Here is an 8,397-nt window from a genome sequence, read left to right as displayed (position 1 = left end):
TTTAACTTCAGTTGAGAACTTTGGCTGACACTTCGTCATAGTAATACCTTATGTTGTGAGTTCAGCCAGTTTAATCAAGGATTGTATTACCATTTGCAACTTGAGAAAATACCAATAATTGTGTAACATATTATTTTCTTTTTTTCCTCATTTTGAGTAAACATTGTCAGTGTGACCTTCTTCTTTCTTTTTTGGGGGATATTTTGATTTTAACATATAGGTATATGCAAAATGACAAGCTATAAGAGATAGCTGACATACTCTTATGCCTTTTTCCATTCAACTATTGCAAACTACAGTCATCAAAACCACATTTTACATTTTGTGATAAATAATATAGATATTCCTTTACCTTATGCTTTATTGATGTTTATCATTTTACATTTTTCAAACGCTTTATGTTAGAAGTGCAGTTATGTTAACTTTTATACTTTGATGTGAGCTTTACAGTATACATTAGGTTTGCGGCTATTCTGGATAATTTTTCTTCATCAGTAAGTTATCTGTTTTAAAATAAAAGAGCCATTTAAACTGTCAGCGAGTGATATTGTCAACATGTCTACATTACTCTCCTAATAACTGTCGTAATAAAGAAACACAATCAGCAGTCTGGCTATATGTCTTTATTTTTTCCCAGATCAGAGCATACAGTGTATAATAACTTTACTTTGAAATAATAATAATAATGAAAATAATAATAATAATAACAATAATAATAATAATAATAATAATAATAATAATAATAATAATAATAATAATCATCTTCTTTTTTTTTTACTATCAACCTGCAAGGACCTTATGATGGCATTATGTTACTGTATTTGTCAGGGCAAGTGTTACCAGTTTGTTTTAAGACAAATTAAATGTCTGATAATGACTGGTGTTTTGATATTGTTGAAAGTGAATCTCTGCAGAGCCTACTGTGCCCCTCTATATACTGCCCCTTTGTGGGTTAAGTTTAAAAAGGCAAGCTTCCTCTTGCCTAATTATCTAATTATTGTTTGCATATTTTGCTTAGAAAACCAAAGTGGTTCAGTGCAAGTAAGTTGTTTTGTAATGTACAAGTTGAGTCGTTTCATGCTCTGTTCAGAAGTAATTTCTTTCCTGACTGAATAGCTCACATAATGCTGTCATAATGGTGTTATCTAATTCTGGTCTCAGTACTGTGATACCAGTGAGCTATCTGGTTAAACTGGTATGACTGGCTTTTCATGTGTGCTTGGGTGTTTGCTTCTTTTGAAATGGACCTGGAGTCTACTAATAATAAAGTTTAAAGTTCAACAGATCATCGGCCACTCCCGCCGTCCTTGCTCTGGCCAGAGATGGTCTTTACAACTCAAGTGTTGTACTGTTGCAGGCACTCCTCCAAAGTCCTTGCCCCTTCTTATCTCTTATTTGCATTTAAATAAACTGACAACTCCAATAATCTGTGCCACAGATGAAGTACTGTATGTGACCGCATATAATGTACTTCAGAAGCAAACTTAAATTGTAATGGTTACTTGCACTAATCTATCGTAGATTATTCCCTTGAAAAAATAAAGCCTTTTATGTGTGTCAGTCATCTGTAATATTCTGAAAAATCTAAGTTATAATAAAAAAAGTTGTAATCCAGTATTTTCGTTTTTTAAAATATATATTTTTAGGAGGTAGGGCATGGGGGAGCAGACATGCAGGAGTGTCCTGGTTGGGAGTTGAACTAGTGATATTTCCTGATGATCTGATCACAGTTAAGTTTTGTTTTCCCGGAACACCATGTCCTCTCTGGGAAATGAAACTTAACATGCCTCCATGCAGCAGTATAAAAGAAGAGGCTGGAAATTTTGCATTGTCATTTACAAGGTGTGGTACTTAATGTTCAGGCCAAATTCTTAACCTGATACACCATTGTACATATTGTAGAGGTGATATAAAGTCCTGGATAAAAGGATGATACTGTTTTGGATTGGACAACAACAAAAGGTAAGTCACTGTTCCATTGCATTTTTCAGCAACACAGAATAATACAGTGAATCTCTCGTCTTGATGCTCAGTTAAATACAATATGAAGAACTTTTCTCGAGTATTTCCATTTTATGTTGGTTAACATTATACTCAACAACATTTCTGAGGGGGATACTACATGTAGAGTGTGACAACTGTTCCTCTTTTAATATGAATTACTTTGCATTCTGTTTCCATCTGGTTATGGATAGGTTTTTGGCTGCATGGCTTTCCAAAGTTAAAGTATAAGCTTGTTTGTTGTTGCTCTTACTTGTGAGAAGCAGAGAGGATAATCTGGACCACGTGTGAGATGACTGAGAGTGCACCCACAATGGATAACTCACAGGAGGAGGAGGTAAAAAAAAAACAACAACAAAAAAACATTCGTACTACTGTACAAGAAAATGACATACAGAGCCAGTGAATATGGTTTTGTTAGTGATGAACTAATTTGTTATATTAAACATGCTTACTTTTCTCAATTATCGTTATAAGGACTTCTATGATGCACCTGACAACTTCCTCGAGCTTTATTGTGAGGAGGGAGAGTCTGCTGCAGCACCACTGTCTGACTGTACGTGAGAATGATCAAAATAAAGTGTAGCCTGAAGCTTTACGTGTTGTTTCATAGAAATAAATACTACAATGTTTAGGAGTCAAGAAACTGTCCATACTGTTGGAGTACAGCCATGTTGGAATGTGGAGACATTGACATGTGTATCTCTTCTCTATGACAGATGTTCCGCCACCACCAGAAGTAACAATTCTCTGTTCTGGCACTGAGACTGTTTCTCTTGGCCTGACACCCACTGATTCCTCTGATCAGTATAAACTTCAAATTGATTACTTCTGTGAAACACAAAGAGGCAGTGTGGTCAGAGAAGACTCCAACACTGTGGATGTAGAGGGACTGAATCCTGGGACTGAATATACTTTCTGCATCACCAGGATAGCAGAAAATGGAAGTCAAAGTGAAGCAGTCTCTGCCTCTGTCTGTACAGGTAAATGTAAAATAATTTAATGCAGCCCATATTAAAATTATTTAGCAGAAATACTGTATATGTACTTCTTACACTGAGGTCAACTGTATTTAGTATAAAAAGGTGATTTTTTTGTTCACATTTTGCAGTTATTACACTGTCAAACTAACTACTGCCAAATATAGAATTTTTAAATTATTTTTTTTATTCTCACAGAGCCTGTCCCTCCTGGGAGGGTAACAGTCTCTGATGTCAGCAGTGAGTCTCTGTCTCTGCAGTGGGACACTCCTGCTGGTGAAGTGCAGAGCTACATTGTCACTTGTTGCACTGAGGGAGAAACTGTGCAGGAGTTGGAAACAGATGCAAATACTGTAACCTTTGGCGGCCTGAAGCCAGGAGTGTGTTACTCTCTCCATGTTTCTACACAACTGAAGAATGAGAGAATAAGCAAGTCAACTGTAACTGTCTGCACAAGTAAGGAAAACAAAAACACCATAGTGAAATAATGATACAATCCTTATAATAAATCACATTGCATGAATCAAGATAGAGGAAATAGCCTACCCAAACTGATAACCTTATTCTGCAACAGATTAAAAGCAAATGTTGCAACTCTTTCCTGGTTCTTCCTAACATCCCAGCAACAAGCACAGCCCTTAAAATGGTGAAACTTCTCCCCCTGCTGTCCAAAATAGGCATGAACAGCAGGACCATAATCTCCTCAATATGAAGTTCCTGCATTGCTTGGGGCTATTTCAGAGCCACAGCCTTATCCACACGAGCCCGGGTATTTTTGAAACCGGAGTTTTGCTTCGCGTCCACACCAGTGGTGTAATAAAAACACTCCGTACACACGCAACCGTGAAATCCGCTACCAAGTGACGCAATGCACGTGTGGAAGGCTGTTTTAACCAATCAAAATACAGTGGAAACCGCTTGGATCAAAAGGCTTGGGACTGAATCATTTCTATACAAATGCTGTTTAAATAATTCGTTATCAAGAAATCCGCTTATAGTGTTCATTTTTGGTCATTTTATGGATGTAAACATGCGCAAAAACCATTTCAAAACTATAGCTTTATTTCACAGACTCCAAGTCCAACAATTAAATATTAATTAATTTAATAAAAATGTGTAGCCTATTTATTTTATTTTCGGCGATGTCCCTTTGACGTGCACTGCTGCAGCAGCCTGCACATGTTGCTGCGCTGTGTCTTGACTCTTGTGCTGTGTGTTGTTGTGTGCTGTGCTGTGTTGTTGTGCTGTGTGCATCACCTGGCTGCTGAGCCACATGACTGTCTGTCGGTGCGGCGCAACTCTTTATCACTGGCTGTTGTGTTGTCTGTCAAAACATGGATGAATGAAACATCATATCCACTTATCGACCGCGGACGTCACGGATACATTTTCGGCTTTTGGCTCGTTCCTCATCTCCGCATAGGCTCTTTTTATCACTGCATGACAGCAGCGCGACACCCCCCCCTCTCCCGTCGTACCCGGGACATAGGCTATTGCCTGTTCATTCATGAAAATCATCCCGAAAAACTCTCAATCAAACAAGGTGGGGAATAAGAAACTGCAGCGCTACTGTAGTAGTTCTGTCATTTTAAAAACAGCTGATCTGTAGCGTCACTTGTTACTGTAAATGATGCTGTGTGGAAACCAGCTGTGGTCTGTGATTGAGGGTGAGTTTGGAGCTGACAAGAGGATCGTCCTGACGACCGTTTCGTTATATTTTTCTCATCGAAAAACTATACAAATAGCCTAGCATTTAGATGATGTAAAAAAAATAAAAAAAATAAAATAAAAAGTGATAAAAATCCACTTTGTCACCTCCATTTTTGCGAGCTCACCTGCAAACCGCTGCAAACAACCTCTGCGGGCTGGCAGTGTTTACATCAGCACGTGTGCAGCTATGACGTAAACGAGTAAAACAATCACGGTTGCAGTGTCCACACGCACCCGGTGAAACCAACCCCGGCTGAAAACCCCACCCTGGACTCCGGTTTCAAAAAACCACGGTTTCAGGGTTCCAAAAGCACGGTTGCATGTGGACAGGACATACAACCGGGAACATATGTTCACGGTTTCAAAAATACCCGGGCTCGTGTGGACTAGGCGGGCCCTTTCTTCTTGTGACAGTCACCTAGAAAACATAACACAGAAATCATGTTCATGATGTTTAGCAGAGCACTGATTTTACAACTAGAATATAGGTATTTTCTTTCTAACAGCATGAACCAGTTGAGCTACTGTAATTCATCATCAGCTCCATGATCCTGAACATTTTGACATTTTAGTGGCTTGAGGAAAACAAAAAGATTTTTACCTTTATAAACATGGTATACTGAGGACAGAGTCTACTACTTTAAATCTTAATTCTATTGTTCAGATATATTTACTCTTGTGCACACTGAAAACAGTGTAGGTTGGCAAAAGTATGGTAAGTGACATCGGCAAAGGCAAACTAGAGTCAAAAACTTGCAAATTAACAATTATATTGGTCCTCAACCAACAAAAGCATATACCAGTCCAACAGTATTTAAAGCAGAAGGAGAAAGAAGAAACAGCAGTGGATTAACAGCTCGCCACACCATCCTCCAGAGAAGAAGCACTGTACTTACTGAACTGACCAATATGTACTAAATTGCTGTCAGATGCACACAAACTGGCCTAAATCAAGATACAAACGGGGCACTGCCAAGTGTCAACATGGAGTCAACAACGAGAATAATAACTGATGCCTCCTAAAACTAGACATGTTTCCCATATGACAGATTAGAGGCAAACAGAAATAGAATTAACATCATACAGTAATCTTTACAGTTTTTCATACAGCCACAATACTTATCTAATACCAAAGATAATTAGCAACTAATAGACCCTATTTTTTGGAAGGCAACGCAGTCACTGCAACTAGTGCTGTTGAAAAGTATTTGCCCCCTTCCTGATTTCTTTTTTTTTGCATATTTGTCACACCTAAATGTTTAAGATCATCAAACAAACTTTAATATGAGACAAAGATAAGCCAATGATGGGAAATATTTGGTTAACGCGACCCCTGGTGCGTACAGTGTAATTTATGTGCCAGGAGGAGCGTGGAAAGAGAAAAGTCACTCACGCTAACCAGAACATTCCTACACACCCATTATAATCTCAACATTTCTCCAAAAATGATCATGGTCACTGAACAATGATTGATAAAAAAAACTATATGACCTATCAACAGGTGGATTAATGCACCAATAGACAAGACTTGTGTCTACATTTCTCTAGGTGAAACTATGACAGAGCAGTAGACGTAAAAGTCCAATAATTTGTTCATTTTTGACCTCCTCCCATTCATTCTCTGAGGAAATTTTTGCATTTTTATATTCTATAATTTTGTATTCTGTAGAGAAAAGTAATGGCATCCCGATTGCGATGAAACCACGCATTTTGATATATAATTTGCCTGGGTCCTCTCAAAACTGTATGACGGGTTATCTGTAACCAGTATGAATCTGGCAGTGCTATAAATCATGCCACTAGCATGAATGGATCCATTAACCCATTTAATCCCATCGGTCACAAAAGTGACCGTAAAAAATATTTCCAGTTGAAAGGCCCTAAAAATGTTAGTAAATGGAGTATTAACATATTTCCAAAAAATATTGAAGCAAGAAACCCTTCTGATCACATATGTGCAGTTTCACATGTTTAGTGTAAATTGTCACATGATCAGAGCTGATTCCTTCCTGGTTGCACCATCCGAGGAAGATGGCTGCATCAAAGCCTCAACAAAGAAGGTCAGTAAAGAAGGTTGACATAAAGATAAGAGAAAGATTTTTGGCACACATCATCTTTAAGGTGTCTAGTATTGATATATGCATCTACAATCACTCAACTGTGTTTAGTGTGGTCACAGCATGAGTAAAATTGTTGACGGCAACAATAGTGACCGGTGGGATAACACAGTGTAAGTAGCTAACTTTCTACTTTTTAAAAACTTTCTTTTTTTATTATTATTATTTAAATTTGAATCAAACACAGTATATGTTGGACTTTACAGACCCTAAAGCATTTCAGTTAACCTATCTCTCAAAGTGAAATAGATGTTGTCCCCAGTGACTGTGATATGGACTATAAGGGCGAGACTGGCCAATTGCCAGCCAGGCTGTTGAATGAAAGTTAGGCAAAAAAGATTATATAAGAAACAATGTTATTAGGATGATAACTTCCCTCTCACCACCCCACTTCCACCCACTGTTGGTGAAGAGGCAAATCCCTATACCCACATGAGCAGCTATGGCAAACCTTCCCACAAAGGGCCGCGCGGCGGCAGGGGTCTGTTCCAACCAAGCAGCAGGTGCAGGTTGCAGGTGGTCAAAAATAAAATCTAAACATTCAAACAAACTTTATAAGGTGTCATATCTTAATCAGGTCCAAGAAGTGGTGGGGGCCCACCTTTACATGGTCCCTCAATGCACTCATAAGCAGCCACCTCTTCTACAGAGATGTTGTAGGAAGGAGGTCTCATACATGGGTCCAGTGACAAATAAGGGTTGGCAAGATGAGCAATTCATGGATTTTCTTAAAAAACTATTTTAGAAACTTGCATCAAATTTGTTAAAATGTGTATTTTGTAGTCATGTTGGTTTTATGTCTTTTGAAATTACATTTGAACCTGACAAAAGTAAGACTGAGGTTATGCAGGGTATTCTGAGTGACCCCTAGGTCAATAAGTCAATATTGCATTAAAAATGTACATTTACAATGGTGAAATGAAAAGTACACAAAAGCAATATTGAACTAACTGTAACACACTGTAAATCCAATAACAAAGTTACAATATGCATGTCTTAAATTTTTCACAAAAGTGACAATGGCAATGTTGATAGGCGTCTTTTCGTTTTTGCTTTTAGTCGTTCTACATGTTTTTGATATGTAAAATAGCCACACTAACATGTGATAAAGCACACAAGCATCTGTTATGTATGCTGGCACTGGTAACAGTAAAAAAAGAGTTCTGTAGTACAGCCCAGTTAAAATTGGGCTGGAATATAAGCAATTTGATAGCTATGATGGATATGTAAAATTAGTATACATATTATCCCACCGGTCACAATTGTGACCGACTATAAAACACACTTTTTCTCCTATTTTTCCATGAAAATTAAAAAAAATAATGATTGATTATTTCAAAGAGTTGCTAATGGCACATGGTTTGGATATTTTCATGTCTGGGAAAAATTTGGGATTAAATGGGTTAATGTCTTCATGTGTAAACACAATGGGGACTCAACAATTAAAAAAAACTAAAACAAAAAAAACTGTTTCATAGTGCTCCATGCTGGAGAAGATTGAAAAAACAGAAATTACTTTCCTTTTTTCTTTAATTTACAGAGACCGTCCTGGAGAGGTTACTGGAAGAACTGGGGTTGTTGCAATACTT

General features: G+C 37.7%; 1 pseudogene across 1 annotated transcript in view; it reads left to right on the top strand.

Moving 5' to 3' along the window:
- Nucleotides 1–2,279: 2,279 nt before the first annotated feature.
- Nucleotides 2,280–8,397, top strand: part of LOC146969478 (interferon-induced very large GTPase 1-like) — an 11,031-nt pseudogene continuing 4,913 nt past the window's right edge. Inside the window, exons 1-5 of the transcript XR_015038195.1 lie at nt 2,280–2,338; nt 2,479–2,557; nt 2,721–2,984; nt 3,180–3,437; nt 8,349–8,395. The product of XR_015038195.1 is annotated as an interferon-induced very large GTPase 1-like (transcript). The remainder of the gene's footprint in view (nt 2,339–2,478; nt 2,558–2,720; nt 2,985–3,179; nt 3,438–8,348; nt 8,396–8,397) is intronic.

The sequence above is a fragment of the Trachurus japonicus genome, chromosome 18 (assembly GCF_045865225.1).
Source record: "Trachurus japonicus isolate A0001 chromosome 18, Traja_1.0".
Classification (NCBI taxonomy): domain Eukaryota; kingdom Metazoa; phylum Chordata; class Actinopteri; order Carangiformes; family Carangidae; genus Trachurus; species Trachurus japonicus.
Note: the sequence above shows the minus strand (reverse complement) of the source record. Positions and strands in the feature narration are given on the sequence as shown.